Here is a 19049-nt window from a genome sequence, read left to right as displayed (position 1 = left end):
AAGACTCTTTTCTCTGAAATATGTTAGGATTGTTGTTAGCTGCCTTCAAGGCCCCCTACTCATAATGACCCCATGCACAATGGGATCAAACTGTTGTGATCTCTAGGGTGTTCACTGGCTGATTTTTGGAGATAGATTGCCAGGCCTTTCTTCCTACTTCATATTAGTCTGGAAACTGTTGAACCCTTCTCAGCATCATAGTAACAAAAGCCTCCAGTTGACAGATCGTGACTATGCATGAGGTGCATTGGCTGGGTATCAAACTCAGGTCTCCCACATGGAAGGCAAGAATTCTACCACTGAACCACTTTGCTAATAACATAGGCCTTGTCAAAGTGTGAAAGCCCTTTTGACACTTCCAAAGCTGATCATTCCCTGACTGAAGACTTTCCTTATGTGTGTTAATCATTTGATCCTAGTCTAATATATTTTTTTCTGGTCCATATAAGGTGACTTTGCATATCTCTTTTCTGATATATGTAAGGGCAAAAACAAATTAAAAATTAAAAAAAAAAATTTAAATCCCCTTATTGCAAAAAAGGGAGTCTGCATGGTATAAAATCAGAAAAGGTACACATCAGTGTTGTATCCTTTCTCCATACTTATTAAATCTGCATGCTGAACAAATAATCTGAGAAGCTGGACTACATGAAGAAGGAGTCATCAGGATCGGAGGAAGGCTCATTAACAACCTGCAATATGCAGATGACACAACCTTGCTTGCTGAAAGTGAAGAGGACTTGAATTACTCACTGTTAAAGATTAAAGACTGCAGCCTTCAGTATGGATTACATCTCAACATAAAAAACACAAAAATCCTCACAACTGGACCAAGAAGCAATATCATGATAAGCAAAGAAAATATTGAAGTTGTCAAGGATTTCATTTTACTTGGATGCACAATCAATGCCCATGGAAGCAGCAGTCAAGAAATCAAATGACATGTTGCACTGGTCATATCTGCTGTAAAAAAAAAACTCTTTAACATGTTAAAAAGCAAAGATGTCACTTTGAGGACTGAAGTGCACCTGACTCAAGCCATGTTATTTTCAATTGCCTCACATGCATGAGAAAGCTGGACAATGAATAAGGAAGGCCAAAGAAGAATCGATGCCTTTGAATTATGGCGTTGGTGAAGAACATTGAATATATCATGGACTGCCAGAAGAACAAACAAATATGTCTTGGAAGAAGTACAGCCAAAATGCTTTGAAACAAGGATGAAGAGGCTTTGAACATGTTATCAGGAGCTACCACTCCCTGGAGAAGGACATCATCCTTGGTAAGGTAGAGGGTCATCAGAAAAGAGGAAAACCCTCAATGAGATCGGCTGACACAGTGGCTGCAACAATTGGCTCAAGCATAACAACAATTGTGAGGATGGCACAGGACTGGGCAGTGTTTTGTACTGTTGTACATAGGGTAGCTATGAGTCAGAACTGACTCAACGGCTCCGAACAACAACAACAAAGTAAAAAGGGAAGGAGATGCTCCCCACCCCCTATCTTAGAGCATTTACTTCAGAAAATTGTAATTGTGAATTATTTCTCTGCCCCTTTTAGATACATGTAAACCTTTCTAAAAGCTAAATAAGCCTCTTGCTAGTTTTACAACCAGGAATGTTTTTGTCAAGGACCTGGGAGCCATTTCTTGGAAATATAATCAAGGAAGATAGAGCCCTTATCTCGTATGTTCTCTGTGGCATAGGAGCCTTACTTCAGCTGGAGCCTGGCTCTAAGTTGCAAAGCTATCTCCTGTCATAAAGATACGAGAAATTTATTTTTCTTTTGGAGAAAGGCAATTAGCAAACACAGTTGGCTACCCCAATTACCAAATACATTTAGGATGAACTATATGTGACAAATGGTGATGTCAAGTCCACTTAGTTGAGGACTAGTTATCGTTTATCTTGAGAACATGTGTGTAATGGGTTATATCTGCTTGGCTACATAAGAGGGTTAGATTTCTTTCCGCCCTTATGATCTCTTTAGTGGATTACCTGTGATGCACATCACATACTGGTTTAATGTCTATTCAATCATAAAACTCCATTCTTTCTCATCCAACTTTTGGAGAGGTTTTCTGGGTTGCCATGAGATGTTGTGTTTAATTACATTTCCCCAACCTACATCATGGCCAATATAGTGATAAAATACAAAAGCCAAAATCTCTTCCCCACAGTTGAACTCTTTACTTCATTCTAGGTTCTATAAATTAAAGATAAATCTAGCTTCTCAAGCAATCTCTTCCATGAAGCAAATACTCCCATGGAGCCTGGCCGGCTTTCTCATCTTAGCATGAATTAACTCCATCTGTTTGCTTTCCTCTTGCTGTGGTCAGCTGTGCTGCAAGAATTGGTGTTTTAACAGAGAGTTGGGAAGAAAGAAAATTATTTTAGAATTCTGGGATCTTTGAGGGAAGAGGAATCCAGTTGAGTCATCACAGGAAGAAGCAGGCTGACAGAAGCAGTATATCCGGTCAGGGCTTCCGGAGAAGAGAGAGAGAAAACTCCCAAGATACATTTATTAGTATTATTACTATTCCAAATACTTCAGTAGGTAATTTAGACTCAGCAACAGATTCTTCCCAAATCTCAGCCCTTGACTGAGAAAATTAGATAGTGAACTCGAACAGCTCCCTCCCCAGTCTGACATCAATGTCTATATGTCATTCTGGTTGGGTGTCATTTGAGAAGCTTTGGCACAAATGTGTGGCTGTCGAGAGTTTGAATTTTTAAAGACAAGCTGCAAGCAGCAATTATTGACAAGGCATAAGAATCATTGTCTTTTTGTTATTGCTCCTTGCCTATAGTCTCCAAATGAAGTGCCAAATGGCAAGTTTCTCTCTGTGTCAGAACTCCAAATATTTGAGTTGGTCGGATTCTTAAAAACAGTATTTTTAGCCTTGAAAAAAAGTCTGAAATTACTGGAATAAAAATCAAAGAGTAGAGAGAACCATATTTTATAAAATTCCACTGTCAAGCAAACTTTTTGAAGCATTTTATTTTGTATAGAAACTTTGAAATAGCCTAAAGGCTCCCTTTGACCAGCTGTATATTCTGTTAACTGTCCTCCGAGTGAAAAGACTCCCTCAGCAGAGGCACCTGCAGGATGTACAGCGATTCATTTTTACTCGGAATATCGATTCTGTGGGAGCATCAGCTCTACTGGCTCATCACTTACATTCACAATGGACATCTGGAGCCAGCAAAATGAAACATTAGACTTGTTTGTGTTGTCAAATTAAGAAAGAAAAAGAGAATGGTTTAAAGTTCTGAGAGTCTCCGTAACATTTAATTATGCTTTCGCCTGCAGTCCAATCAAAAAACTGCTTCTGCAGGAAAATGGGCCCTAAGAAAAAATATGCTTTGCTCTTCAGATCCTTGCTAGGTCAACCTCTCAATTCACAAGCTTCGAGAAAAGCAGCCACCACAATGCTGACGGCCTTTCCTCTTCGGAAACCAGAGTTTCACCACTGTTCTCAATATGACTTTCTTTCCTCCCACTCCCGTGAGATGCTATTATTCTTTCTTTCCTGATTGAAGAAACTGAGTAGTTTAAGAAATTAACTAGATCTGCAAGGTTGTGTTGTCAATAAGCCCAGCTTGCTATATCTCAGGGGATCAGTTCAAATCCAATACAGATGACCAGATATGTATTTGATAATGAAATGTTATACAGCTCAAAGAACAATATTTTGATAATTTTCTTATGGGAATTTTGTTTGATTTTAGATCTTTTTTATATGAGAATTTTAGTAATTTTCAAAATTATTGCACTGAAAGAAAATGGCCTTGCTGTACCAAAAAAAAAAAAAATGGTGGCAGTACTAACAATTAGCTGCTACAGGGTTGCTATGAATTGGGATCGACGCAATAGCAATGGGTTTGGTTTTTTTTTTTTAATAGCCTTAATACTGAATACTCACAGCAAAATTTTTAGGATAGTAGGGTGATTCTGTCCTAACCCTAAATTAATTCAATCATCTTTTTGCTGAGAAACAGCCAAGAAAGACTTCAGTAGGCAGATGATGGTATTGGTGAAAAGAGTAATTTTTCAAGCTTACCCAATCATCACATAAGCATTTATTGAGCCTTTACTGTTTTTATGGCACTATACGAAGGATAGGGGAATTCCAAATGGAGCTTACAACCTAACTAAAAAGAAAGATGCAATAAGTAGAAATGACTAGAGAATAATTTCTAAGCACTCATGTTTCACAGAGTTGTGAGCAAAGTGAATTTTAGTTAGTGATATCCCTACCTCAATCCCTCTATACACGCACACATCCACACACACAAATCATAAATGGACTCAATGAGACAATGAAATTTTTTTTCTCTTAGAAAGAAAATCCCATTTTAAAAATAAAACCCCCAAAAGCTCATTGCCATAGAGTCAGTTCCCACTCATAGTGACCCTATAAGACCAAATAGAACTATCCCATAGGGTTTCCAAGGAGCGGCTGGTGGATTAGAACTGCTGACCTTTTAGTTAGCAGCCAAGCTCTTAACCACTACACCACCAAGCTCCAAAAATAAACTATTTAAAACTCAGGCTTTTAAATAAAATTAAAACAAATAACCATGAAGTTGGATTCCAAACTCCCAAGATAAATATACTATAAAATAATGTGTAAACGCTATCCAAAATTCTGTTATATTGTGATTGTTTGCTTCATGTTGTTTATATTTAATATATTCTTAAAAACACTAGTGCTTTTGAATAAATTTTCCATTGTCCTCAGTGACTTTACTTCTGAATTTACATTTAATTCCAAATTCTTTTAATATTAGACTAGACCTCGTTTTTTAAAGCTTTAGGATTATTTGCGCTTGCTTCCCACATTTCTACTACCTTTATAATTCATGTCACCTGGTAACACCTCTGTGCAGCACCATGTATTTTTATTTAACAAATGACATGGGTTGGCACAATGTTCAGGCTTGAAAATCTGTTCATAGCGTATTCGTACTTTTTTTTTTTGACATCCATACTAACAGCTAGTCCTTTTGGTTTTTTTTTTTTTTAACTCAGAAAAGTATTTAAATTCTAGTCTTAAAATTGTTTTTTTTCCTTAAGTTTTGATGCATGTACAATATGGAGATATGAATAGAGCAGAATGTCGCAGCCAAACTTGAATATTGCTTGTGGTTGTCCTGCTGGTGCCTAAATGTTAAGCATCAGCTTGGGGACATCAGCCCTTCACAGGGCGCTTACAGCAGGCATTGGGGGAAGGGGCTTCTCTTCTACTTTGTGGCCCCAGTTTCAGCACAGCTGTGCATCCCTGCCAAGGTGATGTAGTTACCAGACCACCTCAACATGGCCCTGTGTCACCTAGGAAGTTCAAGCAGATGTCCTGGCAGGAAAACAATTTTGAGAGCCAAAATTAATCATGAAAAATTATTGTGTTATTTCCTCATATAACCTCCGAATGGTTATATCATGAAGTGAATATTGCATTGTTCCACCCTTTTCATGTGTCTAACCATTAGCAGGATGCAAGAAGCACCTGTAAAGCTGAAGCTTCACTCCCTCCTCTGGCTCAGTGTTTCTCAAATTTTAGTGCACATCGCAATTACTTGGGGAGCTTTCTGGGCCCCACTTTCTAGAGTTTCTGATTCAGTAAGTCTGAGGTGGAATCCCTGGGTGGTATAAACAATTACACTCAATTGCTAACTAAAAGGTTGGCAGTTGGAGTCCACCCAGAGGTGCCTTGGAAGAAAGGCCTGATCATCTACTTCTTGAAAAATTAGCCGAGGAACACGCTTCTACTCTGACACATATCGGTCACCATGAGTCAGAATTGACTTAACAGCAGCTGGTACTGGTAGGTCAGGGATGAAGCCTGAGAATTTGCCTTTCCCGTGTGGCACGAACAGCTAAGTGCCTGACTACTAGCCTAAAGGTTAGCGATTTGAACCCACCCAGAGGCACCTCAGAAGACAGGGCAGGCCTGGCCGTCTGTTTCCAAAAAATCAGAGCCTTGAAAACCCTGTGGAACTGTTCTATTCTGCACACATGGCGTCACCATGAGTCAGGATCAACTCAACATCAAATAACAATAACAAACATCGTTTCCAGATGATGCTGTTGGTCCAGGGACTATGTTTTGAGGAACTGCAGGTACCATGACTTTTATACTCGTTCTAAAATAACACACAATTCTGCAGTTAAATATGCAAAAAGCAGTCTCAATTTAGGTATTAAAAGTATCCAGACCAACATGTTAATTTCACTTCAACATAAGAGCTCTCTCATTACAGGCAGATCCACCCGTGGGCCGTCTGCCTTCTAAGAAGAGAGGGTCCTCGGCCTCTTCTCTCTCCCTCCACTCATCTCCTAACCTAATTACAAACTGTTGGCCCACACCCTACTAGCTAGGGGAAGGCTATATTAAGGGAAAAAGGTATAGGAGGTAGGATTAGAAAGTCCTTATCTGGCTACTAACTGCCACTGTTCTAAACTGGGGATGTTACACTTTAGGCCTGGCAGATGTAGAAAGCTGGCTCTGTCTCCTGTGCACTTTTGAAGGTCCTTTAGAGCCCCCACCTCCACCTTCCTGAACCTGTCTGACCACAATTATGACCTGGGAAAAGCCCCTAGTTTTCAGGCAGTCCACTCAACTTAGAGACTCACATCATGGGAATCTGCTCACCCACCCTGAGCTTTCATTCCCTTGGGCAACTCATAAAACAGCTCCAGGCTAGCTCTCTCTCTCACCAGACCTGGACTGTGGAAAACACTAACCAAACTGTGCTCCAGTGTCAGTGGGGATATTGTAACTTCCCAAATGAGCTGTATGAGTTCTTTCTCTCTCTGCTCTGCTGTTGGCGGCATTGGCTTGTTCAGGCATAATTCAGGCACTAGGGCAAGGTGTAACCCAACTGTAGAAAACCCCCATCGGGCTTCCTGAGTGGTCCTGTTGAGACTCTTCTCCACTAGGCTTTGAGGTGCAGGGCCAGCCACCATCCCCACTCCCCTCAGGAGTGTGCCATGGAACAGGACTCAAAGCACAACTTTTTCCAAAAAGATCCACCCCACAAAAAGAATCTCTTCAATGTCCTCTTTCTTTGCCGCACTTCTTCCTTTCATTTCCTTGTTACAAGTTTAGAACCTTTCTGCCTATTTTTAATCATTTATTTTGAAAATTTGTGTTTTGATGTGAGATCTCAGTAGGTATACACCACCCCTACACTCTCAGGGGTGCTGCATCCAAAACTTTTGATTTTAACATCCTTTAACAATCGCTTCCCTGCCACAATATTACTGTTGTTGTTGCTAGGTGCCATTGAGTGGATTCTGATTCGTGGCACCCAAGCGCTTAACCATTTGCACCATGAGAGTGCGTGGACTTGTATCTCCTCTTGAGCCGCACTAGCTGCAATACCCAGTGCAACGTTCACTTATGCAAATGTGTTTGCAAACAGCGTAGAATTTACTGATGACATCCGAGGGGCAGATGAACAGCCACATATTAAATACCCTCCTGTGTAGTCACACAGAGTCACTGGGTGGCATGAACAGTTTGCCCTTTACTACTAACCTAAAGGTTAGTGGTTCAAACCCACCTAGCAGCTCTGCAGGAGAAAGTCCTGACAATCTGCTTCCATAAAGATTAGAGACAAGAAAACCCAATGGAGCAGTTATACTCTGTAACACATGGGGTCACCATGAGTCAGAATCAACTTGATGGCAACGGGTTTTAGTTTTTTGTAGTCACACAGTAACCTCCCTCAGCTATTTTATTTCACCAAATTCTCTGCCAGCTGAGGGCCTTATCTCTTATAGTTCCTCTACCATGCTGGTTCAGCCTCCCTTTCCCCTTCCTCCAGATAGTCCCATGGGAATGTTCTTCCTCGGGCAACCTGGACCTAGCAGCAAACCAAGCCCCAGAAGCTTACCTTCTTCCTAGCAATACTCTCTCAATAAAGTCTAATAGGAGCCTCTGTTGTTATTAGTTGCCTTCGAGTCAATTCCAGCTCACAGCAACCTTACATATAACAGACAAAATACTGCCAACCAGGGCCATCTTCAGGATTGTTGGTATGCTCGAGTATCTTGTTGAGGCTATTGAGGGCTTCTCTCATTTTCGCTGATCCTCTGCTTTACCAAGTATGATGTCCTTTTCTAAGGATTAGAGCCTTGGTGGCATAGTGGTTAAGAGCTCATCTGTTAACCAAAAGGTTGGCAGTCTGAATCCACCAGCTGCTCTTTGGAAACCCTATGAGGCAGTTATACTCCGTCCTATAGGGTTGCTATCAGTCAGAATTGACTGGACAACAATGGGTTTGGTTTGTTTTTTCCAGTGATTGGTCTTTCCCGATGATGTGTCCAAAGTAATCAAGTTTAAGTCTTGCCCTTCTCATTCCTAAGGAACATTCTAGTTGTGGTTATTTTAAGACTGATTTGTTCATTCTGTCGCCAGTCCATAATGTATTCAATATTTTTCACCAAAAGTTTGAATGTATCAATTCTTCTCCGTCTTAGCTCCTTGTTTTTAACTCTTTATTGTTTTAACTATCTCATTTAACCTTCAGGAAAACACTGTGAGTGAAATATTAGCATAGTTAATACTTCACATAGGAAAATCGGGATGCAAAGATCTTAAGCTACTCGCCTATCTTCATGAAGTTGAGAAACAGCTACATTTAATTTACACCTCAGAGGTACATTCTACCACAATACACTGAACCCCATGCCTGTGGCTTACCCATGGCCTCCCCTCTTGGTTTACCCAGGGGTATCCTCACAGCCTGGTGCCAGAAGTAGAAACAGGCATAAGCAGACAACATGGCCCAGGAACAGGCAAGGCTTAGCGTCAACCTACCAGAATCAGCGCTCCAAAGAGAATTGTCTTTTTTTTAGTCAGCAGCTGCTATCATCAACAACTATACTGGCCACCATTTTAAGAGATTCATTTCAAACTGCTTGTATTACAAATTCCCATCAATTAACTTAAACTGACACTGGCTTGCAGCATATCGAAACAAGAGGGGGTAGCTGTTCTCTCCTGTGGAGGAACAAGGGACTTGCTTCCAAGGCTGCTATTAGCATTAATGGGAGTTGTGAATTTACCTTGTCTCATTTCTGTGGGTGGCGGGAGCTAGCTGGATGGTGAATGTAGATAAGATTATTCTATTCAAAGCATTGCCCACAATTTCTAGTAGGAGGCACAGTTTATCTCCTTCTATGTCTTTATGAACCAAATTTTGCTCCAAAGTCAGAGTGCTTTCTTTAGACCATCAGCCATATCAGGTAATGTCACCAATGATAAGCGCCTGCTATTATAAAATAAATGCTGCGTTCTGTTCTGCATCTCAACTCGTTGTTAATGCAGACTCCTAGGGGTTTGTGCAACAGTGGGAATCCATTTATCAGCACAGAGGAGTCTCTTGTTTACACATGATCACTTGCTAATCATGCAGCCTTTGTACAAGAAGTCAAGAAAAGTAATAAGTGTGGCTCAGTCTGCAAGGCCGGAACAAGGGGGCTGTCTCTGGATAATCAAGCACTACTGATGAGCATTAATGTGGCTTTTGATAAACTGCCAAACAACCACAGAGGCCAGATTTAGAACAAGACTCACTGAAGACCTTTTGGGCTCTTGATTTTCATAAAGGCTTTTCACAGGACATGCTGAGCAATTGCTTAATAACGGCAAATCAAATGTATTAAGAGAAAGCATAGCTGTGTGATCTTCCTGAAAACCTGAATAATCTCATTTGTCCTTTTTCACAGCAAAGAAATTATGTCCTGCAATCATGAAAGGTGAAGATGTTGTTTCCTTTTTCTCATAAACCCCAATGTCTCCAGGCGTGGGCGCCATTTTCCTGAATTTAAATGCACGCTCCTGGTAGGAGCACAGCAAAACAGAGGAGGCAATTGCCTATGTGACCTGACTTCAGAAATGCTGCAAAGCCCTGCCAACTCTCAAGCTTTCTGCTCACCTTCTTACCAGGCTGACATGGTATTAAAGTAATATTTTCAAGGTGAGTGTTGGGTGACAGCCTTCCACGGATCTTTCTCTCTTCTACATATCTTGCTGGGTGTGCCAGGAAAGAAAGGCCATGCCTCCTACCCAGGGCTGCTTATTAGAAGTGGGTTTGCATGGATCCACCTTGAGAGATGAGCAAGCATCTCTCCCAGCACACAGGGCAGGCTTGCTATAAAAGCAGTGAATTCCCTAGGTTGATTTTTCCTCAACTGTGATGCAAACCCACAACATGGGAGGCATCCACTTGGACCATATCACATTGTCCCTAGGGGACTTGGGGCAAGGGGAATTGATGCAAACATACTGATGCTTGTGCTTTTTTTTTTTTTTTTTTACCATGAGTAATAAAGTCCTTTATTTCTGCCCGCATCCATGAAACGGTAACAGGCTAATTTACTAGCTTGTGAGTAGGGTAAAATCAGCTTCTAGCCCTGACACTAAGATGTATTACCCGTGCATGATCTCAGGATCCAGAAGACCACCGCTAAAATAAGGAAGGAAAAAAATCTTTCCATTCACATATTACCACAGATTTCTTTACTGGATTCTTTTTTTTTTTCTTTCTTTCTTCCTTTCTTTTTTAGCACAGAAATCAGAAGTCTGAAGACTGAGGGAATAAGGTAAGGAGCAAAGAAGTTTTTTTTAAAAAAAAAAAGGCAGGCTGGAAGAAAAGACAGAAAAAGAGTTGAATTGTTTCATCTCAGAAGTCGAGGTGGGGAACCACGAGCGCCTGAATGGAGCCATTTCCTGAAAGCTCTTGCTTATGCTGGGCGGGAGGCAGGGCTGGGTGCACAGACAGGTGTGGGACTGAAAGCAAATTTTGCCAAAGCCATTGCTTTATCACAGAATCTGACAAATTCATCTTTTCTGTAACACTAATTAGATCAGACGTGAGAACTAACATTTACGTTCAGGGCTAAATATCTCAATTCATAATGACCCTGCTGCCTAGACATGTGTACCCTTCTCCAATTCTATTTAGCTACCAGACAGAAGTGCAGGTGCTGGCCTAACTTCATTATAACCATATCAGGATTGTCTGGTCTAAGAATCCAAATATTTTGAGGCTCTGAAATTTTAGGACAAGTTCATGGGGATTAGGCCAGGCCCCCTGCCAGGATATCTTCTGTGCAAGGTATAAAGAGCTGGAGATTTCAGTCCAATGAGGATAAAGTGTACTTGAGCTTAAGCTACAGATAGCAAAGGTGCTTTTGTTGGAGCCGGAGTTCTGAGATGTACAAAATCTCAGTTCCACAAATCAGCCTCCCAGGGTGAAAAATAAAGCAAGCATGGGGTTTACCAGACTCAGACAGTTTTAGTGTCCAATTTTTGTTCCTAAGGTCATTCAGTAAGCACATTAGACCCACCTGAGTTTTGCTCCTTCAGCTGTGACAGTAGTGGGCAGTTGGCTCAAGAGAATCCTCCACACCCTCTCAACTAGTACACTTCAGTGACTATAGGCTCTTGGGATTTTTCTGTTAAGAACAGCAGAAGAAGGGGGAACTCTCTCCTCTCTCTGTTCCCAAAGGCACCTGGTGCTACCCTTACAGCATGTATCTCAGTCTAAGTCTTTTGGACAATTTTGGTTGTCCTTGTCTCTTGTGTCAGACTCCGAGCTACTTGAGGGCAGGTTCTGTGGTCTCATTCATCCCTGGATCCACAGAGATGGGCACAGCCTGGCACTTGATAATTGTTCCACAAAAGTTTGTTGAATTGAATGCACTATGGATCTTTACCCTGGCACTAAATAGAATATGCACAGTCCCTACAAAGATTTTAAGAGTAGCTTTCAAACTTTTTAAACCAGAACCCACAATAAGATATATATTTGACACCACAAACCCAGAGCCCACACACATACATACATATATATGCGTAGAGGTAGCTGAACTTACTCTTACTATATATGATGAAATAAAAAAGTTTTCATTCTACTGTATTCTGTTCTATTTCACTTTAAAACCGATCATTGCAACCAACTAAATTGCTTTTGATTCCCTGGGTGGTGCAAACGATTAATGAGTTTCAACAGCTAACCAAAAGTTGGAGGTTCGAGTCCACCAAGAGGCACTTCAGAAGAATGCTTGGCGATCTACTTGCAAACAATCAGCCATTGAAACCCTGTGGAGCACAGTTCTACTCCGACACACATGGGATCGCCAGGGGTCACAGTCGACTCTGCAGCAACAGGTCCGTTTATTTTATGAACCCCTAATGAATTGCAAGACACAGTTTCAAAAACCCTAGTCTATAATATTGAGACTCCTGGGGACTCATGAAGAGGAAATACATATTTCAGCATTTCTCAAAGGCCGTTCTGCAGAAAGCTAGTTCCAAGAGATACTCTGCAAAGAAAAGTTTCCAATGTCAGAGTGATACTTTTAGGATTTTTGGCCAGCACAATATTATTCCCTGTTTTTCTGGCAATCACACTCTGATTTTCCTTTAAGAAACCATCCTTCCTTTGCTCTCAGTCCATGTGCTTCAGCTGAATCCAACCAATTCCTCCACAACTCCAGAAGGGGAACCATGGTTCAGCTTGGCTGTCTGGAGTATTCCACCCTCCTGTTCACCTCAGTTAGTTCAAGAACAGTTATATATGACCCAAGCCAAGCAAATGAGACTCAATTTATTGAGCACCAGCTACAAACAAGGACTCGTCTAGCTGCTGCAAATATATGAAGACAAAATAGAAAAGATTCTTCTTTGGTGTAGCTTATATACGAATGGAATTTTCCTGCAACCACAGAGAAAGAACTACTATCTAGGATCTGTGGTTGCTAACCTGGCAGAATGTAAACCCAAAGCTGCTGTAGCCACCCTTGTCTCCTCACTGGGAGATCCCATCTGAGAGTAAGCTCACCCCAGAGAAGGGCAGATGATCAGACCAATTCCTGATGACCCATGTGAGAACCTCTATGTGGTTCACAGGAGCCCTAGTGGTGCAATGGTTAAAGTGCTCAGCTGCTAACCAAAAGGTTGGCAGTTCAAACTCACCCAGAGGCTAACCAGGAGAAAAGGCCTGGTGATTGCTCCGGTAAAGATTACAACCTAGAAAACCCTACGGGCAGTTCTACTCTGTCACACATGGTCAGTATGAGTTAGAATTGACTTGAGGGTAAAAACAATGTGTCACTACACAGAGGTTCAGTGGTAGAATTCTCACCTTCCATGAGGAAGACCTGAGTTTGATTCCTGGCCAGTGCACCACGCACACAGCCACTACCCATCTGTCAGTTGAGGCTTGCTTGCTGCTATGAGGCTGAACAGGCTTTAGCAGAGCTTCCAGACTAAGAAAGGCCTAGAGATCTACTTCTGAAAAGCAGCCACCAATCACAATGGTCCAATCTGCAATTAATCATTGTGATGGTGCAGGACCAGGTAATGTTTTGTTCCGTTGTACAAGGCAGTGCCATGAATTGGGGGCTGGCTGAATGGCAACTGACAGTAACGATATGTAGCTATACACGTCTGATGTCAGTCCAAACCCATTGCTATATAGTCAATTCCAGCTGATGGTGACCACACGTTTTAGAACTGTGTTCCATAGAGTTTTCAATGGCTGTATTCTTATGAAAGACCACCAAGCTTTTCTTCCGCAGCACCACTGGGTGGATTTGAACCACCAACCTTGCAGTTAGTAGTCGAGTGCAAACCACTTGCAACACCCAGGGATCTGAAGTCAGTCCACCCCTGGGTATTTCAGTCACATGAGCAGATCAATTTCATTTTTACTTCAAGCCACTTTGAGGTGTGTTTCTGTCTTTAAGTAAGTTTGTGTAATCCTACTTATTATTTTGGAGAGTTTTATCACAGATGAGCATATCAAAGCCATAAGAAGTCCTGCTGCTTAAAAAAAAAAAAACTGTTTAATTTTGTTTAACTTGGTATTTCGCATGTTGTTGTTCATTGCCATCGAGTTGGTTCCAACGCATTGAGTCCCAACATGTTACAAAATGGAACTGTCCCATAGGGTCTTCTTGGCTGTAATCTTCATGGAAGCCGATCACCAGGCCTTTTCTTCCATTGTACCACTGGGTAGGTTCCAACTATTTCATATTTTCCATGGACTTCTCACTGTGTTTGTTTGCTTGCTTGCTTTTAAATAATACCTTTCAACTTCTTATAAAACCGGTGTTCTGTGGGCCTTACTTGGAGAGTATTGGAATATTCTTTCCCCTGTAGATGCACTAAAAAAAATGCATTATAAACTGATAAGTCAGAGAGTCAAACAAAATAAACAGAAACGGCGTGTGCACATAAAAGCCTTCATCCGCAGAGACATTTAATGAGAACTCACGATGTGTCAAGCCCAGAGGAAGGCCCTGAGTACTTAAACCCAGAAGGAAGATAAGGCAGGGAATATTATACAGAAATCAGTGCTCTTCCGTATACCAGAGAAACACTATGAGTGTCTAAAAAATAATGAAGTATTTCGTTCCCATAAGGAAGTTTGATATTAAAGTCTGCCATACTAAGACCATAGTAAAACATAAAAAAGCATCTATTTTTCTGATTTTTGCTAGGAAGTACAAGGCAAATTCCTCAGGTTATATACTGTCATGATCTTTCAGAAGACAGCTAGAAATAGTTGAAATATCTAGCCTATTTAGGACATGAGAATAATGTAATTTTTGGAATAGGAAGCCCAATAATATCAGATTAACAACCCAATTTATATCCAAAGGGTTACGATTTGGTCAAGAAATAAGACCAAACTCAGTAAACTTTTGTGTTAAATATTCCGAACAATGAACAAAAACTACCTTGCAATATTATGAGATGGAAGAGCACATAAAAGAAATCATCTGTGGAGCGTAATATAATTCTTGAAAGCCAGACTCACCAAGAAGTGAGTTATGTGGACAGACTCAATTCAGTAAGTATTTTTGGTTCCATTTTTTTACCATTTGTCCAGTTCTGTGTTAGGCACTTACAGTATGTTAAAAACATGACAAATAATATGACAAGATTCTAGTCATGTGTTTCATAATCAGCTTGGAAGGTAACATCATTTTTGACTTGCCCTCTAAGGGGCCATGAAAAATTAGAGAACAGAAATAAATCTATATAAATGCAAACTCTGACCACAAGCAGATTGAGAAAGGGAGAGATGAATCAAATCAAAGTGGCTGAGGAAAGGAGTCCAAAGGGTTAATGCTGTCAGCAACTAACCAAAAAATGGGAGGTTAAAATCTATCCAGCAATGCCTCTACAAGAAAGGCCTGGCAGTCTACTTCTGAAAAATCAACCTTTGAAAACACATGGCTCACAGTTCTGCTCTGACACGCCTGTGCTCACCATGAACTAGAATTGACTCAACAGCACCTGGTTAGCTGAGGAAAACTTCACAGAGAATCTCTAGAGAAGAAATTAATATAAGCAAAGGCCTGGGAAGTTTTTTTGTTTGGATTTGTGTTTTGTTTTTGGACTACAAAATGTGCATAGTATCACTGCTTCAACCAGGGCAGCGATGTCATTGAAAAGTAGCTAGAGTTAACTTCTGCCAGAAAGTACAGGATCAAAGGATTAAAAGGAAAGGGAAACATCTTATTTGCTTATTTCTACAGACATTTCTTGAATAACTACTATGGCAAAACCACTGTGGTAAGCCTTTGTAAGTATGCAAAGATTGATCATTTTCCATATGTACCATCAAGAAGTGGTAGTGAGTCACATACAGGAAATAACGCAGCAAAGGAAGCGTGGAGCGAGGGGCCTATGATTGACAGGGTTAAGTGCTGTTGGAGGTCTGAAAAGGGGGAGATCATTTCTGGTTGGCAGTTAGAAAAACTCAGATATTCTGGGAGTATTGAGGAATGAATTGATTTTGACAGGTAGAAAGCATACAACGAAGAATGGATAGAACTTGAGCATTCATTGCATAGAAAAAATGTAGAAGTCTATCTCAAATGAGATAATGCATCTAAAAGCATTTTGAAAACAGTCATGCACAACGTGAGTCAACTCGCTTAGTGTTTCTGAGCCTTGGTTCTTCACCTGCAAAATGCAAACAGTTATGACTCCTCTGTCCTTTTCACGTGATTTTCGTAGAGGATTAAGAAAATGTACCAATGCACTTTTAAAACTATAAATTACTTTGAAATTAGAAGTATATTTAGGACTCCCAAATCAAAACCTAGGCATTGAGGTAAGTCAGTTAACTTTAAACGATATTAAAATAGAAATTAAAAAAAGAAAGAAATAGTTGCCGTCAAGTTAAATCTGACTTCTGGCAAATTCCCGTGTGTCAGAGTGGAAGTATGCCTCATAAGGTTTTCAATGGTTGATTTTTCAGATGTAGATTGCTAGGCCTTTCTTCCAAGGCAACTCTGGATAGATTTGATCCTCCAACATTTTGGTTAGCAGTCAAGTGCATTAAACATTTGCACCACTCAAAGACTCCCAGAATAAAAATAGAGATATCATTTCCCAGGAAAATAAAGAAGCCCAAAGCAAAAGTGGAACCATCTCTGACTAAAGATATAAATATGAAAATCCAAAAAAGTTGACTCGAAGAAGGAAAATGAAGTTAAATCAACCTATCCCACAGCCTACTCACAATGCAAGTTTATGCCATAGCCTCTGAGAAATTCTAATGTGTTTTGACATATTTATCTGTAGGACTCCACCATGGCATTAGCATTCTTCGAATTATTTTTACATTTAAATTGATTTCAATTACATAGACATTTCAAAACATTAATATTCATTTGAGATATTTCTGATATCTTCTCGGGGTGCTAAACTTTTTTAAGCACTGGTTCATAATTAACCCACTCCACATGTAACTGCTAGAGAACAACCCTATGAAATTCTGATTAGTATAAGAGCCTTTTTTGCATATGCTCCAAGTTCCTAAATTATAAACATTCCATTGACAAAGAGTTCACACACACAAACCATTCCACCAAGATTTCACCTTCAGATTTCTCTCTCTCCCATTGTTTGAGGAGAGTAACTTGGGTGAGAGAGGAATTCAGCAACAAACACATTCATTAGATTATCCTGCAGGAGAGAAAGGGAAGAATTTGATTGATTCTTTGTGGGAAGAGGGGAGGAGAATAAAGACCTGGGAGGGAAAAAGGCACACCAGCTTGATCCCTTCCTGTCGATTCCCCTGAAAGGCTTCATGTCAATGGAAAGGATGTCCTATGGGAGCTTACAGAAAAATTAAATTGATTTATGAAAAACTAAGGCGGCATGTACAATTTTGGGTGCCATAGGTATTTAACACAGAGAAATTAATAGAACTTGTGGGGAAGAGTCATGGAATATTTAGAGTCTGGAACAATGTTATCTAAGTCTCATTGGGTGGAGAAACCCAAAACTGTTGTCTAGGATACATGAGAATTAAATAAAACAATATGTAAAATACTTATCATTTAAAAAGCATTTAAGAAATGGTCCTTGCCATTATTACATTGTCTTGTTTAAAAAAAAAAAAAAAAAAGTGGTGCTATCGAAGTCTTGTTTAGGCTCCATAAAATAACTTGAAGTTCAACAAAATTTGGGGGCTGGATTCTTTTGACTGTTGGCTTGAAGGTGCGGTTGGGCAACACTGCCCCCTTGCGGTCTTTCCCATGACCAACCTTATCAGTAGACTGAAATAGATGTTCAACTGCATTCTTGTGTTTGCTTGGGGTGCAGGGATTCATAAGAAGGAATTTTTTTTTCTTCAAATTTTGGTTGTTTTTTTTTTTTTTTTTAATTGTGCTTTAGGTGAAAATTTTCACCTCAAGTGAATTTCTCACACAAAAATTTACAGACATATTGTTATGTGATCCTAGTCGCAATCCCTAAAATGTGACAACACACTCCCACTTTCCGCCCCAGGTTTCCCATGTCCATTCAATCACTTCCTATCCCCTTCTGTCTTCTCATCTCACCTCCGGTCAGGAGCTGTCCATTTCATCTCCTGTAGCCACTTGAACTATGAAGGAACTTTGCATGAGTATTATTTTATGTTTTATAGTCCAGTCTAATCTTCATCTGAAGAGTTGGCTTCGGGAATGGTTTTAGTTCTGGGTTAACAGAGAGTCTGAGGACCTTATCTTTGGGGGTTCTTCTGGTCTGAGTCTGACTATTAAGTCTGGTCTTTTTACATGAATTTGAGCTCCATACCCCATTTTTCTCCTGCTCTGACACAGACTCTCTGTTGTGTTCCCTGTCAGGGAGGTCACTGGTGGTAGCTGGGCACCATCTAGTTCTTCTCATCTCAGGCTGATGAAGCCTCTGGTTTATGTGTCCCTTTTGTCTATTGGGCTAATATTTTTCTTGTGTCTTTGCTGTTCTTCATTCTCCTTTGCTCTGGCTGGGTTGGGATGAATTGCTGTATCTTAGATGGCCAGTTGTAAGCTTGTAAGACCCCAGATACCACTCACTAAAGTGGGATGCAGAACATTTTCTTAATATACTTTGCTATACCAATTCTTAATATACTTTGTTATACTAGATGTTCCTTGACACCATGGTCCCCAGGCCACCACCCCTGCTACTCTGCCCCTTGAAGTGTTTGGTTGTATTCAGGAAACTTCTTAGCTTTTAGTTTAGTCCAGTTGTGCTGACTTCCCTGTATTGTGCGTTCTTCTTCCCTTCACCAGAGATAATTCTTGTCTACAATCTACTTAGTGAATTCCCCTCTTCCTTCCTCCCCACGCTTGTAACCATTAAAGAATGTTTTCTTCTGTGTTTAAACCTTCTCCTGAGTTTTTATAATAGTGGTCTCATACAATATTTGTCCTTTTGCAACTGATTAATTTCACTTAGTATAATGCCTTCCAGATTCATCCATGTTGTGAAATGCTTCATGGATTCATCATTGTTCTTTATCTTTGCATAGTATTCCATTGTGTGTATATACCATAATTTAAGACCTCTTGAGAATATAGAGAATACCTGGAGTTCCAAAGGAAAAACTCACTGTGAGTGAAAACTGGTCTAGATGGAAGGGCAGGGTGGGGCTTTCACAGAAAGCTGCAGTTCCAGGTAATCATCCCTTAACCTAAACCGCCAGGAGCGTTTATGTGCCCAGGTGTCTAGCTTCCAATCTA

Source organism: Elephas maximus, chromosome 18 (genome assembly GCF_024166365.1).
Source record: "Elephas maximus indicus isolate mEleMax1 chromosome 18, mEleMax1 primary haplotype, whole genome shotgun sequence".
NCBI lineage: Eukaryota > Metazoa > Chordata > Mammalia > Proboscidea > Elephantidae > Elephas > Elephas maximus.
Note: the sequence above shows the minus strand (reverse complement) of the source record.